The 14,838-nt window shown below is 58.6% G+C and overlaps 19 non-coding genes across 19 annotated transcripts; all 19 read right to left on the bottom strand.

The window, feature by feature from the left end:
* Positions 1 to 323: 323 nt before the first annotated feature.
* Positions 324 to 442, bottom strand: LOC146227272 (U5 spliceosomal RNA). The gene has a single exon (XR_014750569.1). It is a non-coding gene; the product is annotated as a U5 spliceosomal RNA (small nuclear RNA).
* A 507-nt stretch (positions 443 to 949) lies between these two features.
* Positions 950 to 1,140, bottom strand: LOC146227271 (U2 spliceosomal RNA). Its single transcript, XR_014750641.1, has one exon. It is a non-coding gene; the product is annotated as a U2 spliceosomal RNA (small nuclear RNA).
* A 699-nt stretch (positions 1,141 to 1,839) lies between these two features.
* Positions 1,840 to 1,958, bottom strand: LOC146227270 (U5 spliceosomal RNA). The gene has a single exon (XR_014750568.1). It is a non-coding gene; the product is annotated as a U5 spliceosomal RNA (small nuclear RNA).
* A 512-nt stretch (positions 1,959 to 2,470) lies between these two features.
* On the bottom strand, positions 2,471 to 2,661 carry LOC146227269 (U2 spliceosomal RNA). Its single transcript, XR_014750640.1, has one exon. It is a non-coding gene; the product is annotated as a U2 spliceosomal RNA (small nuclear RNA).
* A 699-nt stretch (positions 2,662 to 3,360) lies between these two features.
* On the bottom strand, positions 3,361 to 3,479 carry LOC146227268 (U5 spliceosomal RNA). The gene has a single exon (XR_014750567.1). It is a non-coding gene; the product is annotated as a U5 spliceosomal RNA (small nuclear RNA).
* Positions 3,480 to 3,986: 507 nt separating this feature from the next.
* Positions 3,987 to 4,177, bottom strand: LOC146227267 (U2 spliceosomal RNA). The gene has a single exon (XR_014750639.1). It is a non-coding gene; the product is annotated as a U2 spliceosomal RNA (small nuclear RNA).
* A 699-nt stretch (positions 4,178 to 4,876) lies between these two features.
* Positions 4,877 to 4,995, bottom strand: LOC146227266 (U5 spliceosomal RNA). Its single transcript, XR_014750566.1, has one exon. It is a non-coding gene; the product is annotated as a U5 spliceosomal RNA (small nuclear RNA).
* Positions 4,996 to 5,503: 508 nt separating this feature from the next.
* Positions 5,504 to 5,694, bottom strand: LOC146227265 (U2 spliceosomal RNA). Its single transcript, XR_014750638.1, has one exon. It is a non-coding gene; the product is annotated as a U2 spliceosomal RNA (small nuclear RNA).
* A 699-nt stretch (positions 5,695 to 6,393) lies between these two features.
* Positions 6,394 to 6,512, bottom strand: LOC146227264 (U5 spliceosomal RNA). Its single transcript, XR_014750565.1, has one exon. It is a non-coding gene; the product is annotated as a U5 spliceosomal RNA (small nuclear RNA).
* Positions 6,513 to 7,020: 508 nt separating this feature from the next.
* On the bottom strand, positions 7,021 to 7,211 carry LOC146227263 (U2 spliceosomal RNA). Its single transcript, XR_014750636.1, has one exon. It is a non-coding gene; the product is annotated as a U2 spliceosomal RNA (small nuclear RNA).
* A 699-nt stretch (positions 7,212 to 7,910) lies between these two features.
* On the bottom strand, positions 7,911 to 8,029 carry LOC146227262 (U5 spliceosomal RNA). The gene has a single exon (XR_014750564.1). It is a non-coding gene; the product is annotated as a U5 spliceosomal RNA (small nuclear RNA).
* Positions 8,030 to 8,538: 509 nt separating this feature from the next.
* On the bottom strand, positions 8,539 to 8,729 carry LOC146227261 (U2 spliceosomal RNA). Its single transcript, XR_014750635.1, has one exon. It is a non-coding gene; the product is annotated as a U2 spliceosomal RNA (small nuclear RNA).
* A 699-nt stretch (positions 8,730 to 9,428) lies between these two features.
* Positions 9,429 to 9,547, bottom strand: LOC146227260 (U5 spliceosomal RNA). Its single transcript, XR_014750563.1, has one exon. It is a non-coding gene; the product is annotated as a U5 spliceosomal RNA (small nuclear RNA).
* Positions 9,548 to 10,048: 501 nt separating this feature from the next.
* LOC146227259 (U2 spliceosomal RNA) lies at positions 10,049 to 10,239 on the bottom strand. Its single transcript, XR_014750634.1, has one exon. It is a non-coding gene; the product is annotated as a U2 spliceosomal RNA (small nuclear RNA).
* Positions 10,240 to 10,938: 699 nt separating this feature from the next.
* Positions 10,939 to 11,057, bottom strand: LOC146227258 (U5 spliceosomal RNA). The gene has a single exon (XR_014750562.1). It is a non-coding gene; the product is annotated as a U5 spliceosomal RNA (small nuclear RNA).
* Positions 11,058 to 11,565: 508 nt separating this feature from the next.
* Positions 11,566 to 11,756, bottom strand: LOC146227257 (U2 spliceosomal RNA). The gene has a single exon (XR_014750633.1). It is a non-coding gene; the product is annotated as a U2 spliceosomal RNA (small nuclear RNA).
* Positions 11,757 to 12,455: 699 nt separating this feature from the next.
* LOC146227256 (U5 spliceosomal RNA) lies at positions 12,456 to 12,574 on the bottom strand. The gene has a single exon (XR_014750561.1). It is a non-coding gene; the product is annotated as a U5 spliceosomal RNA (small nuclear RNA).
* A 520-nt stretch (positions 12,575 to 13,094) lies between these two features.
* On the bottom strand, positions 13,095 to 13,285 carry LOC146227255 (U2 spliceosomal RNA). The gene has a single exon (XR_014750632.1). It is a non-coding gene; the product is annotated as a U2 spliceosomal RNA (small nuclear RNA).
* A 699-nt stretch (positions 13,286 to 13,984) lies between these two features.
* On the bottom strand, positions 13,985 to 14,103 carry LOC146227254 (U5 spliceosomal RNA). The gene has a single exon (XR_014750559.1). It is a non-coding gene; the product is annotated as a U5 spliceosomal RNA (small nuclear RNA).
* Between the last annotated feature and the right edge of the window lie 735 nt (positions 14,104 to 14,838).

The following is a 14,838-nucleotide window of genomic DNA, read 5'->3' as shown; positions in this document are numbered from 1 at the left end:
AGGAAGCAGGGACCAAGAGGAAGCAGGGACCAAGAGGACCAAGAAGAAGCAGGGACCAAGAGGAAGCAGGGACCAAGAGGAAGCAGGGACCAAGAGGACCAAGAAGAAGCAGGGACCAAGAGGAAGCAGGGACCAAGAGGCCCAGCGGGCCACGGAAGGAGCAGGGACCAAAAGGCCAAGGGATCGGGATTAAGCAGAGGAAAAAGGAAGACAAAAAGACCTGCACGCACGCACGCACGCACGCACCCACCCACCCACCCACCCACCCAGCCACCCAACGCTAACCTTACCCTGCTTTTTTTCCTCACAAATCCATCAGGCTCTGCCCTCCCTCGGGCAAAGCCGACCAAAAATACCACGTCCCGCTCGTCGGCGCTCCCCTCCACGGAAGTCTTTAGTAAAAGGCGAAAGGCTTGTGCGTGCTGAAGGGGAGCCAGAGTGACCGTTTTTTTTGAAACCGCCCAAACGGCCCGCTCCCGACCCCTCCGTTGGCCCTGGCTCGCTCGTCCGCGGCGGCGTCCTTCCTTTCCGGGAAAAGGCGTGGAAACGCCACCGGCCGCAAAGGGGCTTTCACTCTCTCTCTCTTTCACTCTCTCTCTTTCACTCTCTCTCTTTCACTGTCTCTCTTTCACTCTCTCTCTCTTTCACTCTCACTCACTCACTCACTCACTCACTCACTCACTCACTGTCTCCCCCATTTCAAGTCACTCACCTCACTTCAGGTTTTTTTTTTTTTTTTTTTTTTATATCTAAAAGGGCGGGAAAACGCCGCCGGCCGACGGGGCTCCGCCGCCTCCGCCGCCTCCGCCGCCGCGCGTCAAACCCCTTTTTTCACCTCATCGCCACAAAAACCCAAGCCCCAACCCCAAAAACCCCAGCCCCAACCCCAAAAACCCCAGCCCCAACCCCAATCGCTCACTCCCTCGTTTTTTCCCTTTGACACGCTTAGAAAGAGTGCACCCTTCCCGGAGGCGCTGCAATACCGGGGCGATGCGCGGAGCGGACGGAGCGAGCCCCTGTTCCGACTCCCTGTGGCAAAAATCCGTTTAATATGTTGTCCTCGCATGGAGGACGTATCAGATATTAAACTGATAAGAACAGATACTACACTTGATCTTAGCCAAAAGGCCGAGAAGCGATGACCCGCACTGCTCCGCGCCCCCCGCGCGCGGGGCCTCCGTGCGCCGGCCGGGACGTTTGGGCGCCGGCCGCTCTGGCGACCGCCGGACCGAGAACGGCCCCGACGACGGAAGCCAAAAGGAAACGCCGACGCCGCAGGGGAAGAAGAAGAAGCGGCGGCGGCGGGGACCGAGAAGACGGCAGCTAAAAGCAAAGGCCAAGCGGGCCACGGAGGAAGAAGCAGGGACCAAGAGGAAGCAGGGACCAAGAGGAAGCAGGGACCAAGAGGAAGCAGGGACCAAGAGGAAGCAGGGACCAAGAGGAAGCAGGGACCAAGAGGAAGCAGGGACCAAGAGGACCAAGAAGAAGCAGGGACCAAGAGGAAGCAGGGACCAAGAGGAAGCAGGGACCAAGAGGAAGCAGGGACCAAGAGGACCAAGAAGAAGCAGGGACCAAGAGGAAGCAGGGACCAAGAGGAAGCAGGGACCAAGAGGACCAAGAAGAAGCAGGGACCAAGAGGAAGCAGGGACCAAGAGGCCCAGCGGGCCACGGAAGGAGCAGGGACCAAAAGGCCAAGGGATCGGGATTAAGCAGAGGAAAAAGGAAGACAAAAAGACCTGCACGCACGCACGCACGCACGCACCCACCCACCCACCCACCCACCCAGCCACCCAACGCTAACCTTACCCTGCTTTTTTTCCTCACAAATCCATCAGGCTCTGCCCTCCCTCGGGCAAAGCCGACCAAAAATACCACGTCCCGCTCGTCGGCGCTCCCCTCCACGGAAGTCTTTAGTAAAAGGCGAAAGGCTTGTGCGTGCTGAAGGGGAGCCAGAGTGACCGTTTTTTTTGAAACCGCCCAAACGGCCCGCTCCCGACCCCTCCGTTGGCCCTGGCTCGCTCGTCCGCGGCGGCGTCCTTCCTTTCCGGGAAAAGGCGTGGAAACGCCACCGGCCGCAAAGGGGCTTTCACTCTCTCTCTCTTTCACTCTCTCTCTTTCACTCTCTCTCTTTCACTGTCTCTCTTTCACTCTCTCTCTCTTTCACTCTCACTCACTCACTCACTCACTCACTCACTCACTCACTGTCTCCCCCATTTCAAGTCACTCACCTCACTTCAGGTTTTTTTTTTTTTTTTTTTTTTTTTTTATATCTAAAAGGGCGGGAAAACGCCGCCGGCCGACGGGGCTCCGCCGCCTCCGCCGCCTCCGCCGCCGCGCGTCAAACCCCTTTTTTCACCTCATCGCCACAAAAACCCAAGCCCCAACCCCAAAAACCCCAGCCCCAACCCCAAAAACCCCAGCCCCAACCCCAATCGCTCACTCCCTCGTTTTTTCCCTTTGACACGCTTAGAAAGAGTGCACCCTTCCCGGAGGCGCTGCAATACCGGGGCGATGCGCGGAGCGGACGGAGCGAGCCCCTGTTCCGACTCCCTGTGGCAAAAATCCGTTTAATATGTTGTCCTCGCATGGAGGACGTATCAGATATTAAACTGATAAGAACAGATACTACACTTGATCTTAGCCAAAAGGCCGAGAAGCGATGACCCGCACTGCTCCGCGCCCCCCGCGCGCGGGGCCTCCGTGCGCCGGCCGGGACGTTTGGGCGCCGGCCGCTCTGGCGACCGCCGGACCGAGAACGGCCCCGACGACGGAAGCCAAAAGGAAACGCCGACGCCGCAGGGGAAGAAGAAGAAGCGGCGGCGGCGGGGACCGAGAAGACGGCAGCTAAAAGCAAAGGCCAAGCGGGCCACGGAGGAAGAAGCAGGGACCAAGAGGAAGCAGGGACCAAGAGGAAGCAGGGACCAAGAGGAAGCAGGGACCAAGAGGAAGCAGGGACCAAGAGGAAGCAGGGACCAAGAGGAAGCAGGGACCAAGAGGACCAAGAAGAAGCAGGGACCAAGAGGAAGCAGGGACCAAGAGGAAGCAGGGACCAAGAGGAAGCAGGGACCAAGAGGACCAAGAAGAAGCAGGGACCAAGAGGAAGCAGGGACCAAGAGGAAGCAGGGACCAAGAGGACCAAGAAGAAGCAGGGACCAAGAGGAAGCAGGGACCAAGAGGCCCAGCGGGCCACGGAAGGAGCAGGGACCAAAAGGCCAAGGGATCGGGATTAAGCAGAGGAAAAAGGAAGACAAAAAGACCTGCACGCACGCACGCACGCACGCACCCACCCACCCACCCACCCACCCAGCCACCCAACGCTAACCTTACCCTGCTTTTTTTCCTCACAAATCCATCAGGCTCTGCCCTCCCTCGGGCAAAGCCGACCAAAAATACCACGTCCCGCTCGTCGGCGCTCCCCTCCACGGAAGTCTTTAGTAAAAGGCGAAAGGCTTGTGCGTGCTGAAGGGGAGCCAGAGTGACCGTTTTTTTTGAAACCGCCCAAACGGCCCGCTCCCGACCCCTCCGTTGGCCCTGGCTCGCTCGTCCGCGGCGGCGTCCTTCCTTTCCGGGAAAAGGCGTGGAAACGCCACCGGCCGCAAAGGGGCTTTCACTCTCTCTCTCTTTCACTCTCTCTCTTTCACTCTCTCTCTTTCACTGTCTCTCTTTCACTCTCTCTCTCTTTCACTCTCACTCACTCACTCACTCACTCACTCACTCACTCACTGTCTCCCCCATTTCAAGTCACTCACCTCACTTCAGGTTTTTTTTTTTTTTTTTTTTTTATATCTAAAAGGGCGGGAAAACGCCGCCGGCCGACGGGGCTCCGCCGCCTCCGCCGCCTCCGCCGCCGCGCGTCAAACCCCTTTTTTCACCTCATCGCCACAAAAACCCAAGCCCCAACCCCAAAAACCCCAGCCCCAACCCCAAAAACCCCAGCCCCAACCCCAATCGCTCACTCCCTCGTTTTTTCCCTTTGACACGCTTAGAAAGAGTGCACCCTTCCCGGAGGCGCTGCAATACCGGGGCGATGCGCGGAGCGGACGGAGCGAGCCCCTGTTCCGACTCCCTGTGGCAAAAATCCGTTTAATATGTTGTCCTCGCATGGAGGACGTATCAGATATTAAACTGATAAGAACAGATACTACACTTGATCTTAGCCAAAAGGCCGAGAAGCGATGACCCGCACTGCTCCGCGCCCCCCGCGCGCGGGGCCTCCGTGCGCCGGCCGGGACGTTTGGGCGCCGGCCGCTCTGGCGACCGCCGGACCGAGAACGGCCCCGACGACGGAAGCCAAAAGGAAACGCCGACGCCGCAGGGGAAGAAGAAGAAGCGGCGGCGGCGGGGACCGAGAAGACGGCAGCTAAAAGCAAAGGCCAAGCGGGCCACGGAGGAAGAAGCAGGGACCAAGAGGAAGCAGGGACCAAGAGGAAGCAGGGACCAAGAGGAAGCAGGGACCAAGAGGAAGCAGGGACCAAGAGGAAGCAGGGACCAAGAGGAAGCAGGGACCAAGAGGACCAAGAAGAAGCAGGGACCAAGAGGAAGCAGGGACCAAGAGGAAGCAGGGACCAAGAGGAAGCAGGGACCAAGAGGACCAAGAAGAAGCAGGGACCAAGAGGAAGCAGGGACCAAGAGGAAGCAGGGACCAAGAGGACCAAGAAGAAGCAGGGACCAAGAGGAAGCAGGGACCAAGAGGCCCAGCGGGCCACGGAAGGAGCAGGGACCAAAAGGCCAAGGGATCGGGATTAAGCAGAGGAAAAAGGAAGACAAAAAGACCTGCACGCACGCACGCACGCACGCACCCACCCACCCACCCACCCACCCAGCCACCCAACGCTAACCTTACCCTGCTTTTTTTCCTCACAAATCCATCAGGCTCTGCCCTCCCTCGGGCAAAGCCGACCAAAAATACCACGTCCCGCTCGTCGGCGCTCCCCTCCACGGAAGTCTTTAGTAAAAGGCGAAAGGCTTGTGCGTGCTGAAGGGGAGCCAGAGTGACCGTTTTTTTTGAAACCGCCCAAACGGCCCGCTCCCGACCCCTCCGTTGGCCCTGGCTCGCTCGTCCGCGGCGGCGTCCTTCCTTTCCGGGAAAAGGCGTGGAAACGCCACCGGCCGCAAAGGGGCTTTCACTCTCTCTCTCTTTCACTCTCTCTCTTTCACTCTCTCTCTTTCACTGTCTCTCTTTCACTCTCTCTCTCTTTCACTCTCACTCACTCACTCACTCACTCACTCACTCACTCACTGTCTCCCCCATTTCAAGTCACTCACCTCACTTCAGGTTTTTTTTTTTTTTTTTTTTTTTATATCTAAAAGGGCGGGAAAACGCCGCCGGCCGACGGGGCTCCGCCGCCTCCGCCGCCTCCGCCGCCGCGCGTCAAACCCCTTTTTTCACCTCATCGCCACAAAAACCCAAGCCCCAACCCCAAAAACCCCAGCCCCAACCCCAAAAACCCCAGCCCCAACCCCAATCGCTCACTCCCTCGTTTTTTCCCTTTGACACGCTTAGAAAGAGTGCACCCTTCCCGGAGGCGCTGCAATACCGGGGCGATGCGCGGAGCGGACGGAGCGAGCCCCTGTTCCGACTCCCTGTGGCAAAAATCCGTTTAATATGTTGTCCTCGCATGGAGGACGTATCAGATATTAAACTGATAAGAACAGATACTACACTTGATCTTAGCCAAAAGGCCGAGAAGCGATGACCCGCACTGCTCCGCGCCCCCCGCGCGCGGGGCCTCCGTGCGCCGGCCGGGACGTTTGGGCGCCGGCCGCTCTGGCGACCGCCGGACCGAGAACGGCCCCGACGACGGAAGCCAAAAGGAAACGCCGACGCCGCAGGGGAAGAAGAAGAAGCGGCGGCGGCGGGGACCGAGAAGACGGCAGCTAAAAGCAAAGGCCAAGCGGGCCACGGAGGAAGAAGCAGGGACCAAGAGGAAGCAGGGACCAAGAGGAAGCAGGGACCAAGAGGAAGCAGGGACCAAGAGGAAGCAGGGACCAAGAGGAAGCAGGGACCAAGAGGAAGCAGGGACCAAGAGGACCAAGAAGAAGCAGGGACCAAGAGGAAGCAGGGACCAAGAGGAAGCAGGGACCAAGAGGAAGCAGGGACCAAGAGGACCAAGAAGAAGCAGGGACCAAGAGGAAGCAGGGACCAAGAGGAAGCAGGGACCAAGAGGACCAAGAAGAAGCAGGGACCAAGAGGAAGCAGGGACCAAGAGGCCCAGCGGGCCACGGAAGGAGCAGGGACCAAAAGGCCAAGGGATCGGGATTAAGCAGAGGAAAAAGGAAGACAAAAAGACCTGCACGCACGCACGCACGCACGCACCCACCCACCCACCCACCCACCCAGCCACCCAACGCTAACCTTACCCTGCTTTTTTTCCTCACAAATCCATCAGGCTCTGCCCTCCCTCGGGCAAAGCCGACCAAAAATACCACGTCCCGCTCGTCGGCGCTCCCCTCCACGGAAGTCTTTAGTAAAAGGCGAAAGGCTTGTGCGTGCTGAAGGGGAGCCAGAGTGACCGTTTTTTTTGAAACCGCCCAAACGGCCCGCTCCCGACCCCTCCGTTGGCCCTGGCTCGCTCGTCCGCGGCGGCGTCCTTCCTTTCCGGGAAAAGGCGTGGAAACGCCACCGGCCGCAAAGGGGCTTTCACTCTCTCTCTCTTTCACTCTCTCTCTTTCACTCTCTCTCTTTCACTGTCTCTCTTTCACTCTCTCTCTCTTTCACTCTCACTCACTCACTCACTCACTCACTCACTCACTCACTGTCTCCCCCATTTCAAGTCACTCACCTCACTTCAGGTTTTTTTTTTTTTTTTTTTTTTTATATCTAAAAGGGCGGGAAAACGCCGCCGGCCGACGGGGCTCCGCCGCCTCCGCCGCCTCCGCCGCCGCGCGTCAAACCCCTTTTTTCACCTCATCGCCACAAAAACCCAAGCCCCAACCCCAAAAACCCCAGCCCCAACCCCAAAAACCCCAGCCCCAACCCCAATCGCTCACTCCCTCGTTTTTTCCCTTTGACACGCTTAGAAAGAGTGCACCCTTCCCGGAGGCGCTGCAATACCGGGGCGATGCGCGGAGCGGACGGAGCGAGCCCCTGTTCCGACTCCCTGTGGCAAAAATCCGTTTAATATGTTGTCCTCGCATGGAGGACGTATCAGATATTAAACTGATAAGAACAGATACTACACTTGATCTTAGCCAAAAGGCCGAGAAGCGATGACCCGCACTGCTCCGCGCCCCCCGCGCGCGGGGCCTCCGTGCGCCGGCCGGGACGTTTGGGCGCCGGCCGCTCTGGCGACCGCCGGACCGAGAACGGCCCCGACGACGGAAGCCAAAAGGAAACGCCGACGCCGCAGGGGAAGAAGAAGAAGCGGCGGCGGCGGGGACCGAGAAGACGGCAGCTAAAAGCAAAGGCCAAGCGGGCCACGGAGGAAGAAGCAGGGACCAAGAGGAAGCAGGGACCAAGAGGAAGCAGGGACCAAGAGGAAGCAGGGACCAAGAGGAAGCAGGGACCAAGAGGAAGCAGGGACCAAGAGGAAGCAGGGACCAAGAGGACCAAGAAGAAGCAGGGACCAAGAGGAAGCAGGGACCAAGAGGAAGCAGGGACCAAGAGGAAGCAGGGACCAAGAGGACCAAGAAGAAGCAGGGACCAAGAGGAAGCAGGGACCAAGAGGAAGCAGGGACCAAGAGGACCAAGAAGAAGCAGGGACCAAGAGGAAGCAGGGACCAAGAGGCCCAGCGGGCCACGGAAGGAGCAGGGACCAAAAGGCCAAGGGATCGGGATTAAGCAGAGGAAAAAGGAAGACAAAAAGACCTGCACGCACGCACGCACGCACGCACCCACCCACCCACCCACCCACCCAGCCACCCAACGCTAACCTTACCCTGCTTTTTTTCCTCACAAATCCATCAGGCTCTGCCCTCCCTCGGGCAAAGCCGACCAAAAATACCACGTCCCGCTCGTCGGCGCTCCCCTCCACGGAAGTCTTTAGTAAAAGGCGAAAGGCTTGTGCGTGCTGAAGGGGAGCCAGAGTGACCGTTTTTTTTGAAACCGCCCAAACGGCCCGCTCCCGACCCCTCCGTTGGCCCTGGCTCGCTCGTCCGCGGCGGCGTCCTTCCTTTCCGGGAAAAGGCGTGGAAACGCCACCGGCCGCAAAGGGGCTTTCACTCTCTCTCTCTTTCACTCTCTCTCTTTCACTCTCTCTCTTTCACTGTCTCTCTTTCACTCTCTCTCTCTTTCACTCTCACTCACTCACTCACTCACTCACTCACTCACTCACTGTCTCCCCCATTTCAAGTCACTCACCTCACTTCAGGTTTTTTTTTTTTTTTTTTTTTTTTATATCTAAAAGGGCGGGAAAACGCCGCCGGCCGACGGGGCTCCGCCGCCTCCGCCGCCTCCGCCGCCGCGCGTCAAACCCCTTTTTTCACCTCATCGCCACAAAAACCCAAGCCCCAACCCCAAAAACCCCAGCCCCAACCCCAAAAACCCCAGCCCCAACCCCAATCGCTCACTCCCTCGTTTTTTCCCTTTGACACGCTTAGAAAGAGTGCACCCTTCCCGGAGGCGCTGCAATACCGGGGCGATGCGCGGAGCGGACGGAGCGAGCCCCTGTTCCGACTCCCTGTGGCAAAAATCCGTTTAATATGTTGTCCTCGCATGGAGGACGTATCAGATATTAAACTGATAAGAACAGATACTACACTTGATCTTAGCCAAAAGGCCGAGAAGCGATGACCCGCACTGCTCCGCGCCCCCCGCGCGCGGGGCCTCCGTGCGCCGGCCGGGACGTTTGGGCGCCGGCCGCTCTGGCGACCGCCGGACCGAGAACGGCCCCGACGACGGAAGCCAAAAGGAAACGCCGACGCCGCAGGGGAAGAAGAAGAAGCGGCGGCGGCGGGGACCGAGAAGACGGCAGCTAAAAGCAAAGGCCAAGCGGGCCACGGAGGAAGAAGCAGGGACCAAGAGGAAGCAGGGACCAAGAGGAAGCAGGGACCAAGAGGAAGCAGGGACCAAGAGGAAGCAGGGACCAAGAGGAAGCAGGGACCAAGAGGAAGCAGGGACCAAGAGGACCAAGAAGAAGCAGGGACCAAGAGGAAGCAGGGACCAAGAGGAAGCAGGGACCAAGAGGAAGCAGGGACCAAGAGGACCAAGAAGAAGCAGGGACCAAGAGGAAGCAGGGACCAAGAGGAAGCAGGGACCAAGAGGACCAAGAAGAAGCAGGGACCAAGAGGAAGCAGGGACCAAGAGGCCCAGCGGGCCACGGAAGGAGCAGGGACCAAAAGGCCAAGGGATCGGGATTAAGCAGAGGAAAAAGGAAGACAAAAAGACCTGCACGCACGCACGCACGCACGCACCCACCCACCCACCCACCCACCCAGCCACCCAACGCTAACCTTACCCTGCTTTTTTTCCTCACAAATCCATCAGGCTCTGCCCTCCCTCGGGCAAAGCCGACCAAAAATACCACGTCCCGCTCGTCGGCGCTCCCCTCCACGGAAGTCTTTAGTAAAAGGCGAAAGGCTTGTGCGTGCTGAAGGGGAGCCAGAGTGACCGTTTTTTTTGAAACCGCCCAAACGGCCCGCTCCCGACCCCTCCGTTGGCCCTGGCTCGCTCGTCCGCGGCGGCGTCCTTCCTTTCCGGGAAAAGGCGTGGAAACGCCACCGGCCGCAAAGGGGCTTTCACTCTCTCTCTCTTTCACTCTCTCTCTTTCACTCTCTCTCTTTCACTGTCTCTCTTTCACTCTCTCTCTCTTTCACTCTCACTCACTCACTCACTCACTCACTCACTCACTGTCTCCCCCATTTCAAGTCACTCACCTCACTTCAGGTTTTTTTTTTTTTTTTTTTTATATCTAAAAGGGCGGGAAAACGCCGCCGGCCGACGGGGCTCCGCCGCCTCCGCCGCCTCCGCCGCCGCGCGTCAAACCCCTTTTTTCACCTCATCGCCACAAAAACCCAAGCCCCAACCCCAAAAACCCCAGCCCCAACCCCAAAAACCCCAGCCCCAACCCCAATCGCTCACTCCCTCGTTTTTTCCCTTTGACACGCTTAGAAAGAGTGCACCCTTCCCGGAGGCGCTGCAATACCGGGGCGATGCGCGGAGCGGACGGAGCGAGCCCCTGTTCCGACTCCCTGTGGCAAAAATCCGTTTAATATGTTGTCCTCGCATGGAGGACGTATCAGATATTAAACTGATAAGAACAGATACTACACTTGATCTTAGCCAAAAGGCCGAGAAGCGATGACCCGCACTGCTCCGCGCCCCCCGCGCGCGGGGCCTCCGTGCGCCGGCCGGGACGTTTGGGCGCCGGCCGCTCTGGCGACCGCCGGACCGAGAACGGCCCCGACGACGGAAGCCAAAAGGAAACGCCGACGCCGCAGGGGAAGAAGAAGAAGCGGCGGCGGCGGGGACCGAGAAGACGGCAGCTAAAAGCAAAGGCCAAGCGGGCCACGGAGGAAGAAGCAGGGACCAAGAGGAAGCAGGGACCAAGAGGAAGCAGGGACCAAGAGGAAGCAGGGACCAAGAGGAAGCAGGGACCAAGAGGAAGCAGGGACCAAGAGGAAGCAGGGACCAAGAGGACCAAGAAGAAGCAGGGACCAAGAGGAAGCAGGGACCAAGAGGAAGCAGGGACCAAGAGGAAGCAGGGACCAAGAGGACCAAGAAGAAGCAGGGACCAAGAGGAAGCAGGGACCAAGAGGAAGCAGGGACCAAGAGGACCAAGAAGAAGCAGGGACCAAGAGGAAGCAGGGACCAAGAGGCCCAGCGGGCCACGGAAGGAGCAGGGACCAAAAGGCCAAGGGATCGGGATTAAGCAGAGGAAAAAGGAAGACAAAAAGACCTGCACGCACGCACGCACGCACGCACCCACCCACCCACCCACCCACCCAGCCACCCAACGCTAACCTTACCCTGCTTTTTTTCCTCACAAATCCATCAGGCTCTGCCCTCCCTCGGGCAAAGCCGACCAAAAATACCACGTCCCGCTCGTCGGCGCTCCCCTCCACGGAAGTCTTTAGTAAAAGGCGAAAGGCTTGTGCGTGCTGAAGGGGAGCCAGAGTGACCGTTTTTTTTGAAACCGCCCAAACGGCCCGCTCCCGACCCCTCCGTTGGCCCTGGCTCGCTCGTCCGCGGCGGCGTCCTTCCTTTCCGGGAAAAGGCGTGGAAACGCCACCGGCCGCAAAGGGGCTTTCACTCTCTCTCTCTTTCACTCTCTCTCTTTCACTCTCTCTCTTTCACTGTCTCTCTTTCACTCTCTCTCTCTTTCACTCTCACTCACTCACTCACTCACTCACTCACTCACTCACTGTCTCCCCCATTTCAAGTCACTCACCTCACTTCAGGTTTTTTTTTTTTTTTTTTTTTTTATATCTAAAAGGGCGGGAAAACGCCGCCGGCCGACGGGGCTCCGCCGCCTCCGCCGCCTCCGCCGCCGCGCGTCAAACCCCTTTTTTCACCTCATCGCCACAAAAACCCAAGCCCCAACCCCAAAAACCCCAGCCCCAACCCCAAAAACCCCAGCCCCAACCCCAATCGCTCACTCCCTCGTTTTTTCCCTTTGACACGCTTAGAAAGAGTGCACCCTTCCCGGAGGCGCTGCAATACCGGGGCGATGCGCGGAGCGGACGGAGCGAGCCCCTGTTCCGACTCCCTGTGGCAAAAATCCGTTTAATATGTTGTCCTCGCATGGAGGACGTATCAGATATTAAACTGATAAGAACAGATACTACACTTGATCTTAGCCAAAAGGCCGAGAAGCGATGACCCGCACTGCTCCGCGCCCCCCGCGCGCGGGGCCTCCGTGCGCCGGCCGGGACGTTTGGGCGCCGGCCGCTCTGGCGACCGCCGGACCGAGAACGGCCCCGACGACGGAAGCCAAAAGGAAACGCCGACGCCGCAGGGGAAGAAGAAGAAGCGGCGGCGGCGGGGACCGAGAAGACGGCAGCTAAAAGCAAAGGCCAAGCGGGCCACGGAGGAAGAAGCAGGGACCAAGAGGAAGCAGGGACCAAGAGGAAGCAGGGACCAAGAGGAAGCAGGGACCAAGAGGAAGCAGGGACCAAGAGGAAGCAGGGACCAAGAGGAAGCAGGGACCAAGAGGACCAAGAAGAAGCAGGGACCAAGAGGAAGCAGGGACCAAGAGGAAGCAGGGACCAAGAGGAAGCAGGGACCAAGAGGACCAAGAAGAAGCAGGGACCAAGAGGAAGCAGGGACCAAGAGGAAGCAGGGACCAAGAGGACCAAGAAGAAGCAGGGACCAAGAGGAAGCAGGGACCAAGAGGCCCAGCGGGCCACGGAAGGAGCAGGGACCAAAAGGCCAAGGGATCGGGATTAAGCAGAGGAAAAAGGAAGACAAAAAGACCTGCACGCACGCACGCACGCACGCACCCACCCACCCACCCACCCACCCAGCCACCCAACGCTAACCTTACCCTGCTTTTTTTCCTCACAAATCCATCAGGCTCTGCCCTCCCTCGGGCAAAGCCGACCAAAAATACCACGTCCCGCTCGTCGGCGCTCCCCTCCACGGAAGTCTTTAGTAAAAGGCGAAAGGCTTGTGCGTGCTGAAGGGGAGCCAGAGTGACCGTTTTTTTTGAAACCGCCCAAACGGCCCGCTCCCGACCCCTCCGTTGGCCCTGGCTCGCTCGTCCGCGGCGGCGTCCTTCCTTTCCGGGAAAAGGCGTGGAAACGCCACCGGCCGCAAAGGGGCTTTCACTCTCTCTCTCTTTCACTCTCTCTCTTTCACTCTCTCTCTTTCACTGTCTCTCTTTCACTCTCTCTCTCTTTCACTCTCACTCACTCACTCACTCACTCACTCACTCACTCACTCACTCACTCACTGTCTCCCCCATTTCAAGTCACTCACCTCACTTCAGGTTTTTTTTTTTTTTTTTTTTTTTATATCTAAAAGGGCGGGAAAACGCCGCCGGCCGACGGGGCTCCGCCGCCTCCGCCGCCTCCGCCGCCGCGCGTCAAACCCCTTTTTTCACCTCATCGCCACAAAAACCCAAGCCCCAACCCCAAAAACCCCAGCCCCAACCCCAAAAACCCCAGCCCCAACCCCAATCGCTCACTCCCTCGTTTTTTCCCTTTGACACGCTTAGAAAGAGTGCACCCTTCCCGGAGGCGCTGCAATACCGGGGCGATGCGCGGAGCGGACGGAGCGAGCCCCTGTTCCGACTCCCTGTGGCAAAAATCCGTTTAATATGTTGTCCTCGCATGGAGGACGTATCAGATATTAAACTGATAAGAACAGATACTACACTTGATCTTAGCCAAAAGGCCGAGAAGCGATGACCCGCACTGCTCCGCGCCCCCCGCGCGCGGGGCCTCCGTGCGCCGGCCGGGACGTTTGGGCGCCGGCCGCTCTGGCGACCGCCGGACCGAGAACGGCCCCGACGACGGAAGCCAAAAGGAAACGCCGACGCCGCAGGGGAAGAAGAAGAAGCGGCGGCGGCGGGGACCGAGAAGACGGCAGCTAAAAGCAAAGGCCAAGCGGGCCACGGAGGAAGAAGCAGGGACCAAGAGGAAGCAGGGACCAAGAGGAAGCAGGGACCAAGAGGAAGCAGGGACCAAGAGGAAGCAGGGACCAAGAGGAAGCAGGGACCAAGAGGAAGCAGGGACCAAGAGGACCAAGAAGAAGCAGGGACCAAGAGGAAGCAGGGACCAAGAGGAAGCAGGGACCAAGAGGAAGCAGGGACCAAGAGGACCAAGAAGAAGCAGGGACCAAGAGGAAGCAGGGACCAAGAGGAAGCAGGGACCAAGAGGACCAAGAAGAAGCAGGGACCAAGAGGAAGCAGGGACCAAGAGGCCCAGCGGGCCACGGAAGGAGCAGGGACCAAAAGGCCAAGGGATCGGGATTAAGCAGAGGAAAAAGGAAGACAAAAAGACCTGCACGCACGCACGCACGCACGCACCCACCCACCCACCCACCCACCCAGCCACCCAACGCTAACCTTACCCTGCTTTTTTTCCTCACAAATCCATCAGGCTCTGCCCTCCCTCGGGCAAAGCCGACCAAAAATACCACGTCCCGCTCGTCGGCGCTCCCCTCCACGGAAGTCTTTAGTAAAAGGCGAAAGGCTTGTGCGTGCTGAAGGGGAGCCAGAGTGACCGTTTTTTTTGAAACCGCCCAAACGGCCCGCTCCCGACCCCTCCGTTGGCCCTGGCTCGCTCGTCCGCGGCGGCGTCCTTCCTTTCCGGGAAAAGGCGTGGAAACGCCACCGGCCGCAAAGGGGCTTTCACTCTCTCTCTCTTTCACTCTCTCTCTTTCACTCTCTCTCTTTCACTGTCTCTCTTTCACTCTCTCTCTCTTTCACTCTCACTCACTCACTCACTCACTCACTCACTCACTCACTCACTCACTCACTGTCTCCCCCATTTCAAGTCACTCACCTCACTTCAGGTTTTTTTTTTTTTTTTTTTTTTTTATATCTAAAAGGGCGGGAAAACGCCGCCGGCCGACGGGGCTCCGCCGCCTCCGCCGCCTCCGCCGCCGCGCGTCAAACCCCTTTTTTCACCTCATCGCCACAAAAACCCAAGCCCCAACCCCAAAAACCCCAGCCCCAACCCCAAAAACCCCAGCCCCAACCCCAATCGCTCACTCCCTCGTTTTTTTCTCCCTTTGACACGCTTAGTGTCAAACGCTAACCTTACCCTGCTTTTTTTCCTCACAAATCCATCAGGGGCAAATCCATCAGGGGCATCCCCGACCGCCGCACGTCGACCCCCACCCTCCCCCTTAAACTATCCTCCACCCTTTTGACACACCTCCACCCCCCAGTCCACCCCCCGCTGCACCCACTCCTTCCTCGCCTGCCACAACACCCGTTTAAACAAGCTGATGAT

This window comes from Hypomesus nipponensis, chromosome 25 (genome assembly GCF_054491055.1).
Source record: "Hypomesus nipponensis isolate SF chromosome 25, ASM5449105v1, whole genome shotgun sequence".
NCBI lineage: Eukaryota > Metazoa > Chordata > Actinopteri > Osmeriformes > Osmeridae > Hypomesus > Hypomesus nipponensis.
This window is presented reverse-complemented; position numbering and strand designations above follow the sequence as displayed.